The sequence below is a fragment of the Passer domesticus genome, chromosome 3 (assembly GCF_036417665.1).
Source record: "Passer domesticus isolate bPasDom1 chromosome 3, bPasDom1.hap1, whole genome shotgun sequence".
Taxonomy (NCBI): Eukaryota; Metazoa; Chordata; class Aves; order Passeriformes; family Passeridae; genus Passer; species Passer domesticus.
The window spans coordinates 62,007,128-62,030,926 of record NC_087476.1 but is presented as its reverse complement, the minus strand read 5'-3'; the positions used below and the strand labels follow the sequence as shown (position 1 = coordinate 62,030,926).

The 23,799-nt window shown below is 45.6% G+C and overlaps 1 long non-coding RNA gene across 2 annotated transcripts; it reads left to right on the top strand.

The window, feature by feature from the left end:
- Positions 1–8,214: 8,214 nt before the first annotated feature.
- On the top strand, positions 8,215–20,397 carry LOC135296753 (uncharacterized). 2 transcript variants are annotated; one of them, XR_010358760.1, is made up of 3 exons: positions 8,215–9,830; positions 16,589–16,705; positions 17,768–20,397. It is a non-coding gene; the product is annotated as an uncharacterized LOC135296753 (long non-coding RNA). The 2 variants fall into 2 exon arrangements; XR_010358759.1 differs by lacking the exon at positions 8,215–9,830 and adding an exon at positions 10,869–11,439.
- The last annotated feature ends 3,402 nt before the right edge of the window (positions 20,398–23,799 follow it).

Sequence of the window (23,799 nt, the reverse complement as noted above, 5' to 3'; positions counted from 1 at the left end):
CTGTTACCATCCAAAGGTTACCTCCCTCCACAAAACAGTTGTACAAGGGAGCCCCCTTGGCACAAACAATGGGAGCTTTTGCCATCCAGTGGGAATATTTTGCAGTGAATCCTTATTAGGCAGCTCTGGGGAGTTGTGTAAGAAGACAGCCAAGAGAGGATAAAACAACCTGGTTAGGAAAATTACACCTCACTCAGGTGTAGCCCACAGTTAGGTGCACACAGTCCAGAGAGAGCACTCAGTCAAAATGGGTTTTGGTCTCTTTCTGCCAAGGCCTTAGAGTTATGCAGGCTTTTGAGCCCATTCCTTGGAGAAGGAGTTTACTGAGGCTGACATGTATGCAGAAATGGTGCAATAGGCATCCTGCCAAGGACAGCACAGTGTGTAAAATCCCAGGTCTGAGGAGAAAGTATGCAGGCACATGACAGTATATTGTGGTGCTCTTAATGTCAGAACCACTGGTGGGATAGTTGTATTTAGAGACACACATAAATACATTGGTATAATTATATTCCAACTCTTTCTAGCATTACAGAGGTTTTGAAAGGAACCACAGTACTGACTAGGCAGTAAGCTTGGAAAGAGGTCCACTGGATGGACCTATCACACAACTAAACCAAGAGCACTTGTAAAGTCAAGCATCTGGCTGTCACTGCTGTCAGGGTTACAGACATGGGTGTCACTGCACAGTGTTGCAGCATCCCATTTGTAGTGGCCCACAGCTCAGCCCTGTGTGATGTGTAGTGCTTTTCCTGCAGTGGGAAGTCCAAACAGGCAAAGCCATCCCAGGGGTTAGCCAGACCCTGCCTGCAAACAAGTATTCTAATCTGCTTGTGAGCTCAGCTCCCACACAAGGTGGCTTATATACTGGCATGTGCCATAGGAATGGTTGATGCGTGTGTCTGGAGATCTCAGGCTAACTCAAGGCAAAAAATAAATAAATATAAAACCCAAAAGAAAAGAGATGTAAGGCTTTGCTTAATAGAGCATTAATTATGCAGGTACTGAAAGATTTCTAGTCCCTTTCAGCACTCAGAATTTAGATTCTGCTGGATATACTTAATTTTTTAAGCCCTCTACATTTTGCAGTTTACACATTTGCATAGCGTAGGACTACTGTCAGGAACATATATCTACAGATCTGGGGCAGGAGCTGTTCTCATCATTTCAGTGGGATGGAAATGAGAAAACAGTTCAAAGGAGGAGGATGGGGGAAGGGAAGCATTTCCATATATTTTTTAAGGAATCATAAAGACACACAGGCAAGTGTGTCAATCATGAGACACAGTTCTCTCTTTAATATTGTCAGGAACACAAAAGTTCACAGAGCACATGTGTGAGAGGGTGCTGCGCTGCCTTGACTACATGATCTGCATGATACATGTCAGAAGATGGGAATGTTGCTATGGCAATTCTTCTCTCTCCTGAATACTAAGTTGTTGAAGAAGCCAGTTCACAGTCAGGCAGGCTCACTTATGAACTTGCCTGCTTGAAGATGCTAAATACTATTTATAGCTTCTCTTGCAAGGAGACAACGTTGTTTTCTGCCCTGGCCTCTTAAGGCCCTGTGCCCCAGCCCTCCAATATTCCTGATGTTTATGTGATTTGGAAGCTGCTGAGGGCAGAGATTTAACTGAATTTTGTGCTGGAGAGTGTAGGGGTTTTCCCTTGGCTTATACAGCATCCTTCAATTTTCATCTTGCTAAGAAGGCAACAGACGGATGGGTCTTTCTGCATTTCCAAAAGTCATCTTGCTGTTTTTATCAAGTTCTGGATTGAGTAATTAATTTATCTTTACTTTCAGTCTGCAGAGGAGTAGCCTGTTCTCACTAATGCTTCCCCCTGGCAGGACAGCAATAGAGGCACTGGCAGCCTGTTGGTGCCCTTACCAATTTTTTCACTGGGTGAACCTTAGAGCCCATCCTGTCCTTGTTTCTGCTATTGAGCCATTCCCAATGTGCTGTGTGGGTACTGCCATAGGAAAGGGATGCCTTTACTGACAGCTCTCCTACTGCACCTGTGATTTCCCTTAGAAATAATGCTCTGTTCTGCTTCTTTCCCTAAAAACCTGAAGCACTGCTTCATGGAAGCAAAGCAGCTTTGTTGTAGAGGTGTCAAACTTCAGTAGATGCAGGGATTCCTGTATTGGAAGACACTGTAGTGTCTCCCAATGTCCATGTTGTACCATATTTTCTGGTAGCAGTCTCTGTTTTCAGGTATTTTCCTATAACCTAAGTTCATTTTGTAGACTGTAATATTCCTCACTAGGAAATTCTACATGTCTGATTCAGGCTAAATTTTCTAAGATGGCTCAGGCTCTCCAAAACCAAAGATAAGCAGAAACAGACTGTATTGTCCATATTAAAAAAAAAAAATCCTTCAAATTAGTTGATCATATTGGTTTTATCTTGAGGTTTTCGGTGGTTTTTTTGGTTTTGTTTTTTGGTTTTTTGTTTTTTTTTTTAATTGGGATGGATACTGCTGTAGGAAACCCTGCAGGTAGGCAGAATGTAAAATCCTGATCTGATGTGCTGTAAATTAATCAGGGCATCAGGACAACACAGGAAGAGAAAAACAGTTGTCCTGCTTACCTATGTGATGCTGGGTATTTTACTTAATTTTACCAACTCACAGTAGCTTTTTTTATAGTTTGAAATGTTTATTTAGCACCTCCCATGGGCTCTAAAAGTACTAAAACAAATGAGTTCTGCAAGGGCAAATGATCAAGGCAAAGGTACCATTGAAAACTGTGACAATCTGTATACCAAAGTATTCCAATACCCACCTCAAAGAAAGAATGTACTCAGCATCTGGATTTGATCCTTCAGTAATCAATTAAAGAATAGCAAAGCCAACAGAAAATGCAATAATCTGTCACAGAGGGAAATGTGACCAAAAGAACAATAAAAGATAATTTTAATGTCCAATTCCAATAAGACAACAAAACTCTCAGACAAGTCACAGGTTCATGTATAAGAAGAGACATTTGCAAATACAGGGCATCTTTGGAAACTGCAGGAGCAGATGTTCTCCAGAGAAATGTGTCTTCTTGATATAGCATGCATTTGCACCTGGAAGAACAAGAAATAAGTGGAAGAATTTCAAAATCAAGCCTTGACTCCGTAACGCATATGCAGGCATAATTTAGATCGCCCAAAAATGTCAATGACTTAATGATTTATTTTATGTCTTGTTTCTGCTGTGCTCATCAAGAGAGCATTACTTAGTCCAGCTGGTCTGAGGATTTTGATACCCATGTGACTCAGAGGCAGGGATTCAAACCACATTGGCCAGTACAGAGATGTCAAAAAGTTTCCATAGTGCAAGGGACACAGAAATGAAAAGTATTTGCTGGTTTAGAGGGATTAACACAGAGAGGTCGATTAGCAACTTGCAGCTACCCAGACCTAGGATTCTTAAACTATGCTCTCTCTTCTTTCTTTTCCATCTGAGCCTATTTTGTTTCCAGAGATTTAAGGGACGAACTTGAGAAGCCACTCCTGCTGCAGGTACTTTCCATGTTTCTGAGTGAGCAGGCCAAGAAAAACAGCAGACCAAGATAATTTTCCTACAGAGTTCTACACCAGCTAGGGAAGGATGATGAAGTGCAGAAGATTTGCTGACAGCGCAGCTCTCTGTGTTGAAGGGGACCGGCATGTGCTGCTTTCTTACAGGCAGGATTGCCCCCAGGTCACAGTGTTGTGCTGCTGCAGCTTGCCCAGAGCAGCTGTAGATGTCATGTCTGAAAGATGGAAAAGCTTAAAATTCCCTGCTCAAAGAGCAGCTTTTACCTCGTGCTGCCAGAAGCTGTCCATGACCACAAAGCCTCATCTGGGATGTGACTGTGGGAGCTTTCTGAAACAGCCGTGCTGTTTGCAGGCTGCCTGCCTCTAGTGACCACAGTGTGATCCCTTTGCTTTCTCCACTGAAGCCGAGAATCACTTGCCCATCCCTGGAACAGCTCCTCTGCATTCACAGCCATGAAAAACCACAGGAGCTGGAGTAAACCGAGATTATTCAGAAAGAGGGTCTGATTCCAATTAGAGCAAAATAAACAGTCAACATGACACATTTCCTTCTCACCTCTGCAGAAGCTAATCTAGCTGATCCCTTTGTGTTGTAACAGGAAAATCCCTGATACCTTACGGCTCCACAGCCAGTAGTGCAGGACCCGGCACAGGCAGCAAACACCAGCAGGGCCTCCAGCCCACCCAGCTCTGCCTTTGGTGCTGCGGGCCAGCAGCTGCCTCTGGTGCCTCCTCAAACTTTCTGCTACAGAGCCTACAGGCAAGCACTGACTTGGGGCCACATCTCATTTTCTTCTCCCAAATAAGCATTCTGCTTTGCTGTTGTGATGCAAGTTTCCTAAATAAGCTATTCGGGGAAAGATATCTTCCTGTGTGTTTTTGAGAGGCGACAGTCCTTTCTTACGGGAGGCATGGCGTTCTCACAGGCTGCACTGACATCCTGTGGCACGACTTCCCCGCCTGGAAAGAGCGTCAAGGGACAGCTTTGCCCCTCCAGTCCCTCTCTGCAAATCACTCTTGCCTCATCCAAACCCCTTGGGAGGGGAAGGGGCACCTGCCAAGCACCAGCTCCTGATGTCACCTCAGCTGCCGCTCATCCAGCCTGGGAGTGAGGGACCGGCCGCCGCCCCTCTCTGGCGGCTGGATCACTGTGCGAGCATGAGCTGCAGTGACACAGCGCTGGGTGCGGTGCTGCTGGAAGGGTGGGAGCTTTTTAAGGGAAAAAATGATGCAAATCCCTCACACACCCCCCAACCCCTTCGGCCAGCACCCCCAACTCTGCCCACAGGGCGCTGAGCCCAGCCAAGGGGTGGCCAGGGTCTGCAGCAAGCTGCATCCCTCAGCCCAGGCTAAGGCGCTGTGCAAAGCAGCACCCAGCCCCTCAGCAGGCGAGTTTAATTTTACTTCCCCTTGGAGAATAGCGTTAATCCGGAACTTTTTAGGCATCACTCGATCAGCTGAATTACAGCTATTAGCTTTGGACTCTAGGCATTTTTATGAGATATTAGTTCCAGGGCTTGTGGTTTGGCATAGAAAGCATATTATTCACACACAAAACAACGGCATTAAAATAACATTAGGAATCTGGCTTAAACTGACAAAACCTAGGAAACTCAGAATTAAGGCTGAAAGTATGTCCTTAACTCACCCACTGCGTGCCCGGTGTGGCCACTCGGGCGGTGTGTTGGCCCCACTGCCTCCAGCTGAGCCATACTCCCATCGCTGCTCCAGGGAGGAAACAGGCTGCACCTCGACTGAGGTCCCCCCACCCCGGGAGCAACAATCCCACTGTGTGCCTTGGAGTCCTTGTCCAGTCAGACAAGTCTTAGGACTTATGTGTCATGCAACTTTTTTTCTGCATATCTCTACCTAGAGCCAGGTTTTCTCCCCTGTCACCAGCACCACCGTGGTCAAAGCAAAAGCTGCACACAGCTGTGGAGGCTGGATGGAGGCAGCACCAGCCCTGAGAGAGGCAGATGGGCCTTTCTGCAAGCTGCTGGGGAAAAACCCTTGGCTCAGAAAATGCCTTCTAATGTTCACTTTGTGGATCACTTTATTATGAGGGAGCTGAGGCCAAGAAGTAGTGTGAAGACACAGGTTGCTGTCACTGGAGCTGGGGAGGGGTGGGGGAAACTTGTGCAGGAGTGGTCCCAAATGGCTCCCCTTTCGATGGGCTTTCGGTCATAGGAAGAGACACTACACACAGAAATTTGTGTCACAGCATCCAGTAGCTGAAAAACAAGGAAGCATCCCTAAAAGGGTCACACAGCATCTCAAAAAGGAGCAGTGCTGTGTGCACTCCTGGTCTGAACATCTGCTGTGCTCCAGTTTTTCTCCCAGAGCCCTGTCCTTGGTCATGGGACACAAATATCAAAATGCTCGTCTGGGCCCTGGCTTTCCAGAAGGTGCCTCTGAGCTGTGGAAAAGGTGATCTCAACTGCAGTGTGTTCCCTGCAAGAGCAAACAAACAAAGCAGCAGCCTCGGCAGAATCACAGCTCACATCATCCAAGAAATGAATTACCACAGGCCTCTAGGAAGGACTGATCTGCTCACTCCTGGAGCATAGCTCATTTTAAGATGTTCTTCCTCCATGGCCAAATATTTGCCTCCACATGGCAGGAAAATCAGCTCCTCTAAAGCCCTGTTTGAAATAAGCTTCACTTCTGCCCTACCCATTCCTTTTATTTAGGAGCTCTGCTGTTCTGTAGGAAACCATCCAAGACGCTCATGCATGAGGGATCTCTCAAGAATAAACCACATCAAAAAGAAAAAATCCAGAAGGCAGCAGCTAAAGAAAAAAATATTGTGTTGAAGTTGCAAGGTTGTCACATTGCTCTGTAAAAGGGGGTGCACCTTAACCATATTGGGTGTGATTTTTTTCCTCTCAGTGAGGTGAGAAATACATTTACTATTCCCATCTTGAAAGCAAAATAAATAGAATAATTATTTCCTTTCCCAGCAAAGGAAAATGAAGCTGAGCTTTTAAAAGCTGTGCTTTTTACTTGTATGCCTTAAACCAACATATTCCCTCGCTGGCTGGCATTTGCAACAGACCACAAACACGTTGCTACACGTGGCACCAAATTTGTGTTTCAGGTCAGAATTGAGATGTTCTGGTGATAAATGAGAGATGCTTGTTCTATGGACATCTTGTCCCAGAAACTCTGTAGCTAAATTTATCATAGAGCACTACCAGTTTAATTCTTCCTTAGAAGATCTTTTAATGAAAAAAAAAAGTTTTGATTGTTCTGGAACCATTCTCTAAACATTATTTGGGACCTCAGTATCAGGCCACCTTGGTCTTCTTTAAAAGTTGCTGAGTGTCTCCGTGTATCTCAGAGTACAGACAGTCCCATGGATTGTTGCGGTTTGTGTTTATTTCATTAAGTTATTGTTAAAGGTTCATTCTCTTATCCCCCCATGTTTTTCCCCAAGTTGGTTTATCCCTAAATTGTGCTCTCACTTAAAGCTGTCCCTCAAACTATTCCCTTCCCTTTGTTCTAGTCCCTTCCCTGCCTGTCAAGGCATCCTGCCCTCCTTCCCTGCCTGTCAAGGCAACCCTGGCCCTTTTCCCTGAATGTTGCCTGCCACCACTCCCTGGGCCAGTCCCTGACTGAAACACCCACTTGGAAATCCCCTAATCCACCATGCCTCATTGGCCTGTGTGACCTTTCCTGTTGCGGTGTGATGTCACGGTGTGCCTCCATTACCCCGGGTTTCTCCCTGAAGTTTCCTTCCCCAGGTGTCAATCACCTTTCCTTTCCCCCACCCTGAATCCTGCTAGGCACTGTCTATCAACCCAGGAATTCCAGAGGACCGTCGAGTCATTGGGCAGATTCAAAAGATGCTCTCCACCCCTGGGAGGCATTGGCCCATCCAGGTGTTCCTTTCACCTGAGACCTGCCCGCCCTGTACCTGACTGGTGGTCCTGGGATTCCTCCCCTCCCCCAAGGATACCATGTGCTGAGAGTTCTGTTGGAGCTGTTGCTAGATCCAGGTGCCTGCGGGCCAAAAAAAAATCCCTGGATTAAAACCTTCCGTTATAACTAACTCCTTCCTTCACCATTGCCTTAAAGCTTCCCCGGCACAGGGAAACCTGGGGAGCGACCCTCTACGAGAGTAAGCTCCAGAAGTTCTATCCCACTGCCACCAGAGCTCTCGCATGCCCGGACTTGTCTCTGCGTGCCCAGCTGCGACTCACAGCTAGCCAAAGGTGTCTCTGGCGTGGAACACCACAGTTGCCACTATGTGGTTCAGCAACAGGGGCCAGACAAGCCAAGGCACCTCTGGTTCAGCAATATTGGTAACATTCCAATACTTTCCCTCTCCTCCCCCTGTCCTGATTGGTCCCACAGTGTTGATGTTATCTCCTTGCTCCACCCTTGAAGTCCCCCTATCCCTTGATTTTCTGTATCCACCCCCTGGTCTGTAGCTGTATTTAACCCCTTGCACTGAAGTGTTTGGGGCCCTTCTGTCTTAGCTCTTTGCCTGGAGTAAGTTTTCATGGAACTTCAAGTCAAAGAGCTGCCTCCTTCACGTGGTCCCTGCTGTGGCTGTAACACTGTGCACTGTGGAGCTTGCGGCTCTTCAGGTTCAGCTGTGGGCAAACCCCAGTCCCCAGCAGTTCCCCACTCCTGTTGTGGCTACTGGAGCACACAGAGCCCTGATTCCCATGGGCTACGGCAATGGATGTTCAGCACTTCTGAAAGATGAGTCTGAAATGAGCAGATTGCACGACATAGGGGTTGTGTCACCCTCGTCCTTTCAATCTCATGAGGCAGACGCTCAGAGCTGGGCCAGTGTGCAGATATGCAGAGCATTTCCAGAAAATGTTGGAATTTAGACCAGGATGGGTTTTCAGATGTCACGGGGAAGTGTCTCTTATCTTGCCCATGCACATCTGCAATCCCCACAAAGAAAATTTTACCAGAAAATAAAAAGAAGTTGAGACTGCAGGTGTGTGCATTTTATTAAGCCACTGTGTCCCTTGCAGAAAATGGTTGAAATGGCAGGTGATTGTTTCCATATTAAGGAAGCCTTAAGAATGACTGACAAGATCCACTTTTGCAGTTTTTATTTCTGCCAATCAAATCACTGAGGACAACAGTGAATAGTGCATATTTAGAAAATGTATTTTTAAAGTTGGGCTTTGACTGAACAGTCTCTACTTCATGAGAAGCTGAAGCTTTCCCTTCCCAGCAAGCTGTGACTTAAAGGCAGCAAGTGAAAGAGGAAAAAAAACCAAATGTATAATGGAGAAACAGAACTATTAACAACAACAACAAAAAGTGGTCTTGCCAAATGGGCACCAGCACCCTACACCCTCTTCTCAAGCTTGGGAGCAAACTAGATTCTCATATTTGAGGACACAGATCAGAAGGAATAGGCAAGGAAAAAGAGACAGTGTGGTAACCCTGTATGTTAGGGAGTGTTTTGATTTTCTGGAGCTTCCTGATGGTGACAATAAGGTTGAGTGTTTATGGATAAGAATTTTTGTAAATGCCAACAAGGCACTGGGTTTTTGAAAGGCAGACTTTGACCTGTCTAGGAGACTGGTTGACAGAGTACCATGGCAGTCAGTCCTCAAGGGCAAAGGGGTCCAGGAAGGCTGGATATTGTTCAAGAAGGAAATCCTAAAGGTGTGGGGGTAGGCTTGAAAGATGAGCCAGTGGGAAAGAAGACCAGCTTGGCTGAACAGAGAGTTTTGGCTGGAATTTGGGGATGAAAAGAGCATTTATGACCTTTAGAAGAAGAGGCAAGCAACTCAGGAGGACTGCAAAGTTGTTGTGAGGTTATGCAGGGAGAAAATGAGAAGGACCAAAGCCCAACTAGAACTCAATCTGGCTACTGCAGTAAAAGATAATAAAAAATGTTTGTACAGATACATCATCAACAACAGGAGGGCTAAGGAGAATCTGCATCCTTTATTAGATGTGAGGGGAAGTGACAAAGAGTGAGGAGAAGATTGAGGTGTTTAATGCCTTCTTTGCCTTAGTCTTTAATACAGCCAGTGGTTGTTGGGGCACCCAGTGCCCTGAGCTGGAAGACAGGGATGGGGAACAGAATGAAGCCCCCATGATCAAGGGGATATTGGTCAGTGACCTGCAACATGATTTAGATACACACGAGTTTGTAGGACTGGATGGGATCCACCCAGGAGTACTGAGGGAGCTGGCAGAAGTGCTCACCAGTCCACTTCCCATCATTCACCAGCAGTCCTGGCTAACTGAGGATGTGCCAGTTACCAAATGTGAAATTCATCTGCAAATGGAAGGGATGAGGATCGAGAGAACTACAGGCCTGTAAGTCTGACCTTGGTCCTAGAGAAGGTTATAGAGCAGATTATCATGAGTGCCACCACAGGGTACATACAGGACAGCTGGGAAATCAGGCCCAGCCAGGGTGGGTTTATGAAAGGTGGGTCCTGCTTGAACAACCTGATTGAAGCTTACAATAAGGTGATCCTGCTTAGTGGCTGAGGAGAAAGCTGTGAATAAAATTTACCTGGACTTTAATAAATGCTTAGACACCATTTCCTACAGCATTTTCCTGGAGAAACTGGCTGCTCGTGCCTCGGTCTGGTGCACTGTTCACTGGGTTAGAAGCTGGCTGGGTGGCAGGACCGAGGGAGTGATGAACGGTGCTGCCCCAGCTGGCAATCTGTCACTTGTGCTGTTCCCCAGGAATCAGTGTTGGGGCCAGTTTAGTATGTGCGTTGATGGTGTGGATGAGGGGATTGAGACAGCAAGTTGGATGGGAGTGTTGCTCTGCTGGAGGGCAGGAAGGCTCTGCAGAGGGATCTGGACAGGCTGGACCAGTGGGCTGAGGCCAGTGGTACGAGGTTCAGTAAGGCCAAGGGCCAGGTCCTGCCCTTGGGTCACAGCAACCCCAGGCAGGGCTACAGGCTGGGGAAGAGAGGCTGGAAAGTGGCCTGGCAGAAAAGGACCTGGGGATGCTGGTCAACAGCAGCTGAACATGAGCCAGCTGTGCCCAGGCGGCCAAGAAGGCCGATGGCATCCCAGCCTGGATCAGCAATGGTGTGGCCAGCAGGAGCAGGGCAGGGATTGTCCCCCTGTACTCAGCACTGGTGAGGCTGCACCTCAAATCCTGTGATCAGCTCTGGGCCCCTCACTACAGGAAGGACATTTAAGACATTGATGATGTGGATGAGAGGATTGATTCACCAAGTTGGGTGGGAGTGTTGCTCTGCTGGAGGGCAGGAAGGCTCTGCAGAGGGATCTGGACAGGCTGGACCAGTGGGCTGAGGCCAGTGGTATAAGGTTCAGTAAGGCCAAGGGGCACGTCCAGGAAAGGGCAACAGGGCTGGGGAAGCATCTGGAGCACAAGTCCTGTGAGGAGCAGCTGAGGGAGCTGGGAGTGTTTAGTCTGGAGAAAAGGAGGCTCTGGGGGAAACCTTATCACTCTCTACAACTATGTAAAGGAGGTTGCAGCAGGTAGGGGTCAGCCTCTTCTCCCAGGTAACGAGACAGGATGAGAGGAAATGGCCTTAAATCACACTAGGAGAGGTTTAGATTAGATATTAGGAAAAAAATATCTTCACTAAAAGGCTTGTTAAGCATTGGAACGGGCTGTACAGGGAAGTGATTAAGTCCCCTCTCTGGAGGTATTTAAAAGATAAGTAGATGTGGTGCTTGGGGACCTGGCTTAGTGGTGGACTTGGCAGTGAACAGCTGAACTTGATAATTTCAGACATCCCTTCTGATAAACAATTCTCTAATTCTAACCCTTTCCTCCAACTTGGCTACCACCCACATCTCAAATTCATCGGTCCCCTCCCTTTTCATCTGCTCTTGCTGCCAGGTGGTCTGGCATTCCCTTATCACAGCCTCAAAGGACTCTGCAGTGCGGGGGATTGGAAAGACAACCAAATTCTTCTCCTGAGATAGGCAGGTAGGTCCCCAGGTGCCTGTCCTCATTACAGACTGTGCTTTGGGAGCTGGATCCAGCTGGCAGAAGTTTCTCATTAAGATGGCAAGGCTGAAAATGTGAACCTGGAGGGAAACTGTGTAGTTGTGGAGCAGAGGTGGCCTTGAGGTTAGGGTTAAAGAGGAGCTGATAAGACTATTCTATTTTTATTTTAGCTTAGTATTGTGGGATTCTGTTAGTTATGGAAGTGGCAGCATGTTTTGGGTGTGTTCAGGCTTATTTGGATTTCCCACCCTTACCTCCTCTGCTCTAAAAATGTTATGATCTTGCAAGTGTTAAATTTTGACTAGTTCTAGCATAGGCTTGGGACAGGAAAAAGCTTGTTTTAGGACTGCTAAAGTCTGGATCTTGTACAGTGAGTGGGAGTTATGCTCCAGCTATTTTTCTGGTATGTATTTGAGGAAAAGCAGGAAGAGTAGGCAGAGCTGAAGCTCTGCTTATTTTTGTGCTAGCAAACAGCATAGCTCTGGCAGAGGAAAAAGGATTTAAAGTGTTGATCTGACATGCTAAAGCTATGGGCAGCTCCTGACAGCACTTTAGATGTATGAGGTGGTCTAGGGCATGGGCTGCTACTGCCCTTTTTTGCTGGAAAGAGTAAATACCAACAGAATACAAACAGGAGAAAGAAATCAGATGCAGTGCAGTTGTGGAAGCTTTAAGAGCCTCAGGTCCTTGAGGTTTGCCAGCCCTGCAGGCTCACTTTCTCTTTTAGCCAGTCCCCTACATGACAGCCCACCTGTGTGGCTTCCAAGGAGCTTTTACAAAAATCATTCACGTGGCCGGCTCTGAGCTCTGCAGGGCTGTGGCAGCAGTGCAGCCCTTGCTGGCTGGAAGCTTTGGGCAGCCAGGCCATGGTGTGTGCAGCCACACGCCTTCCCAGCAGTGGGTGAGGCGTGGCTTTGCACATCCAAGGAAGCTTTACTTGGAGCGCAACTCCACTGTGATTATTTCAGTGGCTTTTCTCCCCCTTGATTTTGTGTACAGAAGGATAGGTGTTCTGGGTAACTCTGCCAAAATTTGCCACACTCTGCTCCACATATGTTTCAAAGGATTAGTGGGTCTAACAGCTGCACTTTTTTAGTAATGAATGGTGATAAACACTAGCTGAGGTAGCTATCCTCTGTTAAGAAAACATCCCTGTGTCTGTTGACTCCTGTTGTCTCTTATTCTGCTCTCTGCACTGATGGCATCTGCCACATCCAGTGTTGTCTGGGTGCCAGCTGACCGCACGATCCAGCCCTCCGATTGCTTTTCAGTGATGAATGGCTACAGCTGCTGCTGGCTGCATATGGCAGTTCAGCAGCACTGCCTGGTTACATGTGGGGAATCTGCACTGCAGCTGCTGCTTGCTAAAGAATGTACCTGAGGAGAGTTCAGAAAAAAAGAGGGGGAGGACTGAAAGACGCATAAAATAATATTGGGGAAATGTAAAGAAGTCTTTCAGTCCTTAGCTCTGTAGCCTAGTTCAGCTGAGGGCACAGGAAAGTTGGGTGAACACAAATGGACTTCTGAACTTCAAAATTAGCCCACCTAATCTGTCCCTATTTCCTTCCATTGCAAGGAGATTAAAAATCTCCATGAAGAAAAATTACAATCATTGAGTCACTGCAGTAGCAGTGATCTGGCTGCCTGCCCCTGCCAGCCTGCTACACAACTTGTGTGCTAATGTTTGGATTTTAGTGGTGGGAAACTAATGTCAGGCTGTACTCCCTTCATGCACCATTGGGCTGTGCTTATGGTTGCTCTTGGCAGCACCAAGTGATTAAACAGATAAAACCATCAGTCTTGTTATTTCCAAACATTAACCTAAGTGCTAATAAAGCACAACCCGTGTCTTCCTTATGGACTCTGCAGAGCTGAGTCACACTAAAAACAGGATCTGAATGCTGGAAAAAGCCTCATACTTCTTTCCTGTGCCTAGAGGCAATACCTCTCTGTGAGCAGAGCTTGCCTTGGAGAGCTTTGCTGGGAGAAGGGTGATGGAGCTGGGCTGCCAAGGAAAGCAGGGAGGCTGTGCCCCCACCCTTTAATGTGATGACAGGAGGAGTGTGCTGTGCTGGAGGGATGGATGGATAGCCATGTCCCTGCCCCTTCTCCTCCCTTCCAATGCTCAACAATGATCTCCTCTCAGTCCCCAGGCCCCAAGGCAGAGGAAATAAAGTGATTTTCCCTCTCAGTGGACTTTTCCCTTGGTGGCTGAAGATATTACTCCCAAAACATCCCCAGCAAAACCGGAGGGCTTTGTAAATTCATTATGTCACTGAGGAATCTGTTTAATCAGCTGCCTTTCCCTAGAGGCACTTTACACTTAATGAGAGACATGATGGAAGGAATCAAAACTGGTTTACAAGAGTTTAGCCTCAAACCCCTCAGATGATGTGTTACTGACTGTGCTGTAATTCAGAGGAGCAAATGAAGACACTGAGTATCTCTCACCCTGACTGAGAGGGATGGTGGCAAAGGCAATGCATGAAAGCCTCGAGCTCTGTATTGCATCATTCCTTTCCTAGGTGTCATCACAATGAATAGCCAAAATTTCTGTGTTGCCAGGAGCCTGATCTGTGCTCCTGGTACTACTTGGCAAGCATGCTTATTCCCCAGTTCACTGTGCCAGTTACATGATAAGGCATATCCTAGTTTAGCTTATTTATATATGAAGATACTAATTAAAAATGCAGCCAAATGAGAAACATTGCAAATATGTGAGAAGGAGCTTTGTAAACTAGACAAACAGAGGGACCACAGAGATGGAATATGGAATAGTTTTCAACTTCAGGTTCAAAACTCATTTTGCATGTAATCTTAACATGAAAACCAAATGCACTTTTTAGTTTTCTCTGCCTGCTTGCTTTCTCCAGTTGCACATACTATGTCTAGTCCTTTCAATTTACCTGTACCCTGCCTTCTTATTGTGATGGGACTTGATGATGGACCAGCATCTTTCCCACTATAAAGTTATGTGAACACATACAAGGTCCTCAGGAAATCACTCACTTCCTTGCTGTGAAGGACACTCTCAGGACCTGTGTATGGTGTTGTGCCCATAGAAACATGCCAAGTATTTTATTCCTGCAAAATAATTCCCATACTGGTATTTCAATAGCCTTTACCTTCTAGCTTTTTAGTTTTTTCTTCTGAGTAAACAAAGAATAAATTAGTTGGAACAGGATTTTCCTGCAGTGTAATTATGCCAGCAGCAGCCGAGGATGTTCCATAGATGAAGGGAGCAACGCTCTCTGCCAGGAGGGAACGGTGATTTTTTACAATCAGAATGGTTTGGGTTGCAAGGGACCTTTAAAGATCATCTAGTTGTAACCTCCTCTCATCAGCAGGGACGTGTTTAACTAGACCAGGTTGCTCAGAGCCCCATCCAGCCTGGGATGGGGCATCCACAATTTCTCTGGACAACATGTTCCAGTATTTCACCACCCTCATATTAAAGAATTTCTTTCTAATAGCTGATCTAAACCTCCCCTAAGCCATTCTCCATTGTCCTGTCACTACATGCCCTTGCAAAAAATCCCTCTCCAGCTGTTGTGTAGCTCCCTTTAAGTACTGGAAAGCTGCTCTAAGGTCTCCCCAGAGCCTTCTCTTTCTTCTCTAGGCTGAACAATCTCAGCTTTCTCGCCCTGTTTTCACAGGAGAGATGCCCGGATCTCTGATGACCCTCCTCTTTGTGATCCTCCTCTGGACTTGCTCCAACAGGTCTCATGTCCTTCTTATGCTGGGGGGCCCAGGTAATGCCTCGCCAGAGCAGAGGGGCAGAATCTCCCCCTCACCTCGCTAGCCACGCTGGTTTTGATGCAGCCCAGGTCAAGGTTGGCTCTCTGAGCTGCAAGTGCACGTTGCTGGGTCATGCTGAACATCTCTGCCAACATCCCCAAGTCCTTCTCCTCGGGGCTGCTCTCAATCCATGCTCTGCCCAGTCTGTATCTGTTGGGATTGCCCTGACCCAGGTGCTGGACCTTCTACTTGACCTTACTGAACTTCCTGAGGCTCACAGTCCCGCCTCTGAAGCCTGCCCAGGTCCCTCTGGATGCCATCCCTTCCCTCTGGTGTCAGCTGCACTGCACAGCTTTGTGTCATTGGCAGACTCGCTCGGTGTGCCCTCGATCCCACTGTCCATGTCACCCACAAGGTGTTACACAGACATTTGCTCTGTTCTGTCAAGCAGGGACTGCCAGAGCCAGTGCTGGCTGCAGAGATGGGCTCCTCGTGATTCCAGCCTGGGAGCTGGGAAGGATCAGCACCCTTTGGCCCTCATGCACTTACTGAAAAGAGAGCCACGAGTGCAAACCTTTGAACTGTCTGATTGGTTTCTTACCCACTCTGGGTTCCAGTGGTCTTAATGTTGAGCTGCCCTAGATTATAAACATACCATCCAAAATCACACCCCAGAGACTCCTCTTTATTGAAAGAAGTGCAATTTAGTGTGGATGAATCTATTAATTTACATGCCAAAACACGATAAATAGGATTACACTGAGAAAAGGCCTAAAACGAATGGGTTTTATTAATTTATATATCGTTTATAATACACTTTTTTGTAATTGTGCATGTTTTGTATGTAGGTATTTAGATTTTGATATTGCTGATGTGTACAGTTTGTTTATGTTAACTTTATGAGGTATTTAGCTTAGAATAACAATACCATTTTCTCAAGATGAGATATAATGCATAGTAAAGTAGATGTACAGTCATGACATTTATTTTACTTTCAGCTGTTATAATTAATGGTCTATATAATGTACACATATGAGGTTTTTAAATATAAATATGGGTCTGTGTGAGTGCCACCTACCATCAGTCTGTAACAAATTATTTAGAGATTGTCTATAGGCTGTTGGTATCTTTCCCATTTTTTAAAATTAGTTTAAAAGGATCAAAGAGGAAAACACAATTTAGCATGGAATTGATTTTTGCATCAGCTGGTTTTACATTAAATAATAATACAGTATTAAAAAATTGCAGTGTCATCTCCTCCTGTGAAGTTGCATTATGTTCTGTAGCCTTGGCTCACTTATTAATCCTTCAGTAGCACGCACTTAATTGTTCAGCAAATGACACAACATGTGAAGAAATAATACCAACAATGTGATTTATATCTCTCCAGGCAAAACCACTGAGGAGGACTGGATCGTCTGCCTTCGCTTGTTATACTGCAACACAGGAACAGCCTGATCTGAGAACTGTGGCCAGGTGGGACACACTGAAAATATGGAAACAAAAGGTATGTCTGCTGGATGAGTCAAGCACAAGTCTGAATTGCTCTTAAATCTAAGCACATGTGCGGTGGGCAGAACCTCTGAGGCTCTGGGCCAGTCTGTGCAGAGCAGAACAAGCAGAGTGGGACCACCAGAGCCCAGCCTGGCTGCCGGACACTCACTGGAGGGGTCTGGGGATGCAACCAAAGAAGTACGTCTGACTCCAGTGGGCTGAAGATACATTGAGCCAGCAGGACTTCTAGGGGGAGAGAGAAGGGGACGGTGGGGTGAGAGAAGGGATTTTTATTACTTTTTATTTACTTTTTATTACTTCCCACTGTGAGTCTACCTGGAGCAGCAAAGCCACTTTGCCAAGGCAGGCACCAGCTCACCAATCTCTAGGCAGTGGCTAGAAGGGGTGGAGAGCAGAGCCTGATGGACATAATTTTCAACAGCTAGCCCTGCCACAGCAGAAAGATTGCCTCCAGCCCAACTCCAAGCTTTGGGGTGCCAGGCTTCAAGTCTTCCAAATGCAGTATGTTTTAAAGATGACGTATAAAACCTGGTGTGTAGATTGTGTGGCTCATTATGTTTACATCTCCTTGTGTCTTGCTTTGTACTTTGGAGGATAAAGGGTGCAACCAGCTATGAAGGGAAGAACTAGTTCATCCCATTTGTTCTCCTTCAGCTACAGAAATATCTGAAGAGCAGAAACCTGGTGTCCATCATGTTCTGTAGGCGCACAATTCATTTTTTCCAATTGGAATTTATTTTTCCTCCAAATCCACTGCTCCCATTTCTCTTGCCTTTTCCCAGTGTAATTAATTTAAAAAACAAATATGTTTTTAGCAAAAGGAAGTTAGAAAATCAATGTATTGAAAATAGGACTGTTTTCTTTCCCTGTGAGTAAAGCAGAGTCCCATGTATGTCCTACACATTTCACAGGATGAAGGCTTAATGGATGTTGCATATTAGCATTTTGCATTGTGGCACTCTGACTTGCCCTATCTTTTGCATTTAATTGAATTTTTCTATTCTGTCATTTTTTCCTATTCACTTCTATTTCTGATCTTTTTTTGTTTTGTCAGACAGAAGACAAACACACTCTACAGGCCAAAAAGAAGCATCACAGATATTTCGTGGCTTGCATGACATGCTGTCCCTGGAGAGCAGTAACTGAGAAGCATTAAGGCAATGGTAGCCCAGTTCAGCCACGTTCCTGAGGGGCAGAGTCCTCACACACAAGTGTCTGTAAGGGGGGTCTCGAGTTGATTCCTGTTCAAACTCCGTGTGCCACCTGCACAGCCCAGGGCACCTGCGCCCTGCAGATCCCTGGAGGGAGAAGTCCAGGCACACTGCCAGCTTAGTGTGTGTGTCCCAGACTGTCTGGACCAGCCAGGCTGGCTCTGAACACATCTCAGCCCACCAGGAGGGGCAGCGAGGCCTGCTCTTCACCTGTAGAGTGTGGATGGCCCAAAGCACCCAGAAGCTGCACAGTGGAGTTGGAAGATGGTGGTACGGAAGGAAGGTTGGAGGGGTGGGTCAGAGAACTTGCTGTTCTTTTCACTTCATGGTGCTTTTGGACTTCATAGCACTTAAAAACCATTCCAGGATTCTTGCTTCAGTTTGGGAGAGTCTCTGAATCCCGCTGAGAATCCCTTATACTGTCAATTTTGTTGTTTAATCTGCTCAGGTCCTAAATGTTTCTGTTCTAAATTTTCAAGATGTGTGGTTATGCAGAAGCAATAGAGTGAGGGTCTCCTGCTTATTTGGGCTCAGATCATAATTCCAATTCTATAGGAATTAAAAGTGTAGAACCCTTTGCTTAGAAAATAGTGGAAAAACAGAAAATAAGAGCCGTGAGGAAAGGTCTGTGAACTGCTGGGTGTACAGTTCAGGAAGGAAAGCAAGCACAGGGTGTTATATGATTGCTGTGATGGTCATCTTTTGTACAAGCTACAAACACTGTGGACCTTAAAGATATCTCTCTTGAATTCTGAAATCCCTTAACTAGTCTGAGTCATTTGTACAGCTGAACAGACTCAAGGTCTCTGAAGTAAATTGGTAATACCTGTAATTCTGCAGAAAATTAGGGAAGAGTTATATAGTCCCAAAGCAGAGGAAGAAATAAAAAGGAGTCATAAAACCTCTGGTCTCTGGGAAAGCTCTGGGTGAAGATGACTTTCTAATAGAATTTTCTAAACTCAGTCTCACTTGGCTTCTGACATATGGCAAAAATTTTGAAAGGCCAAAGCAAAAGGGTCCCATTTCAGCATTAATTGCAGTGTTGGGTTTTCATAACTCTCTCTCCTAGGAAATAACTCACCAATGCACCATTCTCAATAATTAAATTACAGGCCAATTCCTCTGACTAATGTGACTCAGAAGACACAGGTTAAAACAGCATCCAGAAAATGTCTGAGCAGTGTACCTTATGGACAAGAACTCAGCATATAGCTTGAGGTTGACATTAATCAGAAAGCTGCTGGAGAGCCTTATAGGCCTGTTATTATAATTTGCTATTTTTAAAATTCTCTGAAGTAATCAGAAAATCAACCAGCTCAACATCCCTAAAGAGAGCTGCTTCCCACCCACCAGCAGTGGCTGACTTCACTGTTGACATAAAAACCATGAAGATCTCAGTCTAGTATTCTGCCATGTAATTGTATCCTTAATTTTGGTCTTGTTGAAAGTCTGCTGGAAAACTGATCTTATGTGTCCTCATTAGAAGCAATTCATATGTAAATCATTTAAGATTTTTTTTTAAACTTAAAGAAAGAAAACATTCCTGTGACTCAAACATTCTGCAGGCTCTTGCTCCTCTTGTGGCTCCTGTATGGCTGTGGCTCCTAGGAACTCTGTGCCTCCTGGCAAATCAGAGTGATTGTGAGAAGGTTGCTGGCTAGGCTGTCACCTTCTCTTGCCTTGGCAGCTGGAGAAAGCGCCTCCTGTCAAGAGACTTCATCTTTCTCCAGCCTTGGGCCAATCATTGAAGGGATGTGAGGTGAAGCTCTGCTCTCTTCTACACCTTCTGCCTGACACACATCCATGGAAGGTGCTTCACTCCCTTCAGCCAATAGTGGCCATATAATTACCAGCTTTTCTGCATATTGGAAGGCTTAATTTTTGCTCTTTTATGTGCAAAAATAAGTTGAAGTGGTAGTGGTGGAATGACATCCTGGTGTTAAAATGGAATGACATTGAAAATACATTAAATAAACATGTCAGATGACTTCTCTGGGCCTTTATTGATAAAACTGATGAAGCAGCATATGAGGTAACAGCCAAGTTCTTGTCTAAAAGTACAACTTTGATAAAGTTTGGGCACCTATTTCTTCTGAGTATTTCTGGAGCTGGAAATGGAAGTCATCGTGAAAGTGTTGACAGCAATTTGAAGGTGTAAAGGAATACTGCATCTTTACCATGATTTCTATGTTTTTGAATTGGAGGAGATGAGCCCTTCACACTCTGAACTGTTCCTAAAATACAATGTCTGAGGTATTTGTCTCTAAGAAAGCTGAGGTTTTTTGCTGAAGAATAAATTTTGAACTGCTGCTGAAGGTGTTTGGAACTTCTCTCTGGCACCTTGTTATTATAGGCACATAAAATGTAGACGAGTGGGACTAGGTAACAGATGATGAAATTAAAGTTGATTAAAATCTGTTTGTCAAAACTCTGGTTTTTCCCTTGTAGGAGGAATTCTACACGAAAAGGTAGGAAGGGAAAAATAAAGGTAGAGCTTGAAGTAATTTGGGTTATCTTGTTCATGAATTGTCCAGTGCAATACAAAAGAAATCTTACAGCTGCTAGGAATCTGACCTGGTGCCCAGAAATGTGTAAAAGCACAGCTGGCCCTGTCTGGGCTGCAAATCAGCTTTAACACTAATGGCAACAACTTTATTTCAAGAGAGTATTTAGCTTCAAAAAATGAATAGGGGCTGCATGTTCCAAATGTCATCTGTCAATTTAACAAATGGCAACTATATACACATCTTAATGCCAGATTGCTGTTTCATTAGGCTCCTTGTGAGTTATTCCTTCTTGGTAGCTGGCATTATTCTAGCTGGAGCAGCAGAAAGGCAGGAGGGAAGAAGCTCCTCGCCGCTGCGATGCAGAGCAGCTCCTGGCTGCTTCCCAGGGGGCAGCAGGAGAGCGATGAGGGCGCAAAATGAAAATAAGGCAGGGGAGAACCGCAGGGAGCTGTGTTCCGCGGTGCAGCCGAGTTAAGGCCCGGACACAGAGATGTCTTGGAGCTCAGTCTGTGCTGCAGGCTCGGCACACCGGCAGTGCTGAGGGCTGTGAGCCCGAGGGTGGTCTGAAAGCTGCAGTGAGCAGGCAGTGGCTCCAAACTGAGCACTTGTAGCTCTGCCGCAGAGGATAAAGGCAGATCCAAGGCTCGCAGGAATGAGCAGATAAACTCCCAGCGCAATATGCTGGAGTGAGTGAGTGCTGAGGGAACAGCCATGGCACGGGGTGAAGGTAAAGATGGGCAGGAGTCTGGGCTGTCCTGCTTTGCCCAGCTCCGACACGCTGCAGTGCCTTTTCTGAACTGTCCTCTGGGGCACAGCAGCACTGCAAGGACTCTCTGCATCTGTAGGCCAATCCATAGGTTGACTCTCCCTGAGCTGCAGTTGCCCGCACCAAAGATGTCAGATTTCCCATGCAGTGGAAATGCTTCTGAAGTGTCCTACTTTGTAAGTAATCAAAGTTTTGTGGCTACCATGGCTGAGAGCCTTCAGCCCTCCCCCTTATTACTGGTAGCTCAAGTGATCCTTATGGATCCAGGATGCTTATGGAGCACCCTGACAGGATGAACACATTGGAATATTTACAAGTGCAATAAACAGGTATAGTTTTGAATGACTCATTCAGGCTGCTGCCAGTACAAGTGCTGCACAGCATGACTGGAAAGAGGTTGCAGAGAGCAAGAAAGGACTTATTTTCTGTCTCCATGGCCAGGTAATAGCAGGCTGGTCAATACAGGACAGGGGGCTCCCTTGCCAAGCAGCTCTGAAAGTGCAGGTGAGGCAGAGCACAGAAGGGCACCCAGGTAACTTTGTTCACAGGATAAACTGACTTTGTTGGGTTGTACCTCAGCATCCAGGGCAGTTCATGCTGGGATTCATAAACCATGGGTAATGTGAACCACTCTCCCCCATCCCATGGCATTCCCACTAGGAACCTGCTTCTCCTCAGAAGTCTTGCTTGCTTAAGGGTGAGGAACTCAGCAAATGAGCTGCTGCATTCAGCACCTTGCTGGAAAAATTTTGAGAGGGGAAAATTGTGTTGGATCCTCACAGAGTGCTGGCACAAGTGCTGACACATCTGTGCATGGGCAGTGGAGGGTTCTGCTGGAGAGTTAGAAAGTTTACCAGGAGTCCAGCCTCCTACCAAACCTCTCCTGCTCAAACTAGCTAATAATCAAATTGCCTTTTTTTTTTCTTTTCTTTCACAAAAAGCAGGTTTTGCAGGGAGATGGAACACAGTTACTTGTCTTCATTTTACTTCAACTGTGTGGAAAAAGTTGGCAAGCTTTTGAACTTGATGTCCCTAAGGCTGGATGTTGAAGATCTTGCCTGTTTTTTTCTGACTGTCATTTGGCTTAATAGAAGACGTTGCCCCTCCCTACAAACCTTGTTTCTCTTTCACAATGTGACTGCACAGATAATGGCTGTTGTTTATATCCTCTCAAACTAATGGCTGTGATGGCTACCTCTGAGGCTTGAAAGGAGAAAGTAGGAATTGAGTAATGGGAAGTGTTCATTTTTACTGCACTGCCTCCTTGCATGCAGAGAAAGCTCTCAGGGTTAAAGTGCTATGGCAAACCTTGCCCCACAGGTAAATGCGAAATGCTGACACCAGAAAAATCAGTGCCCCTCCAAGAACACTACAATCTCAGTCATCATTTCAGAAGCTGTTCCTGCTTTATCCAGCAAGACAGCAGACACAGGCACCACAGCAACTGAGGACAGTGCACCACTGCTCAGGCAGAAATCAGAGACGAGCCCAAGTTTCTGCCCCTGGCAGAGCCCTTGATTTTATTTTATCCCCTACCCCTCCCCTACCCCCACGCCCCCTGTTTCTTTTTTTAAATCACTTAGATTTTTAAAAGACAAAAGGAAGGCACCATGTGAAAACATCACTATGGAAACATCACAGGCTCGCTTGCACTTGCCTGCCAAGCAACTACCTAACTGAAGTTTTACATCCTATTGGATCACTGTTGGCCATCTGCTCTCCTTCAAACTTCTCTGAATTCCATATTTTCCTGAAAAGTTCATTTTTAGAAAGGAGGGAGGAGGAGGCAAAGGGAGAATCCAGTATTCTTGGCTAGTGCAGAGCTATTGTGAAAAAGGAAGATAAACTCACTTTGGAGCAGCCTCTTAAAAAGACAAAGATCCATGTTTTGTGAAGTAATTTCATAGAAAATACCTTGTTTCTAGATGCACTTTAATGATAAGAGTATAAATTGGCAGCCACAAGGCAAAGCACACAAACAGCTGCTTCTAGTACTCTTGCACTAATTGTCGTCCTCTCCCTTTCTCTCCCTTTCTCTCATTTAGCCTCAAATGTATTTTCTTCTAAAATGTAACAGTTACTGCCTACACTGGAGTTGTTGGCTGCAGGCTCCACAGCCTTGCTCCAAATAAAACACAGAAACAGATTTCCTGCCAAGCACTGAGGAAGTTTGAAGACTTTAGTTTTTAAAAATATAATCTTTTTATCAGTGCCCTAAGCCTGCCAAAGGTAATTATGGGCCATGGTGCATTTACATTAATGCATAGGACCTACAGACATTTCAAAAGCCTAATGGAGAAACTCCATAAATGTACGTATCGAAAAACAAATTAATTAAATTAAACTGTCATGTAAAGATATCACTTAATTTTGCAGAGCGGAAGGCACTCTTAATGGGAATGGAATGGATCAGTGAGCATTTCAAAACCCAAAGCTATAATTTAAATTCAGGCTCTCCTCTAGTGTGCAAGTCACAAGACATATTTATTATAGCCTTGGATTGTCAATTGTAATCGGTTTAGCAGAGACAAAGCTGTATTGTTTTGCTTCCTGCCCTCCTAGCTGGTTCAATATATTTTGATGTCAGACTATTGACAAGCAA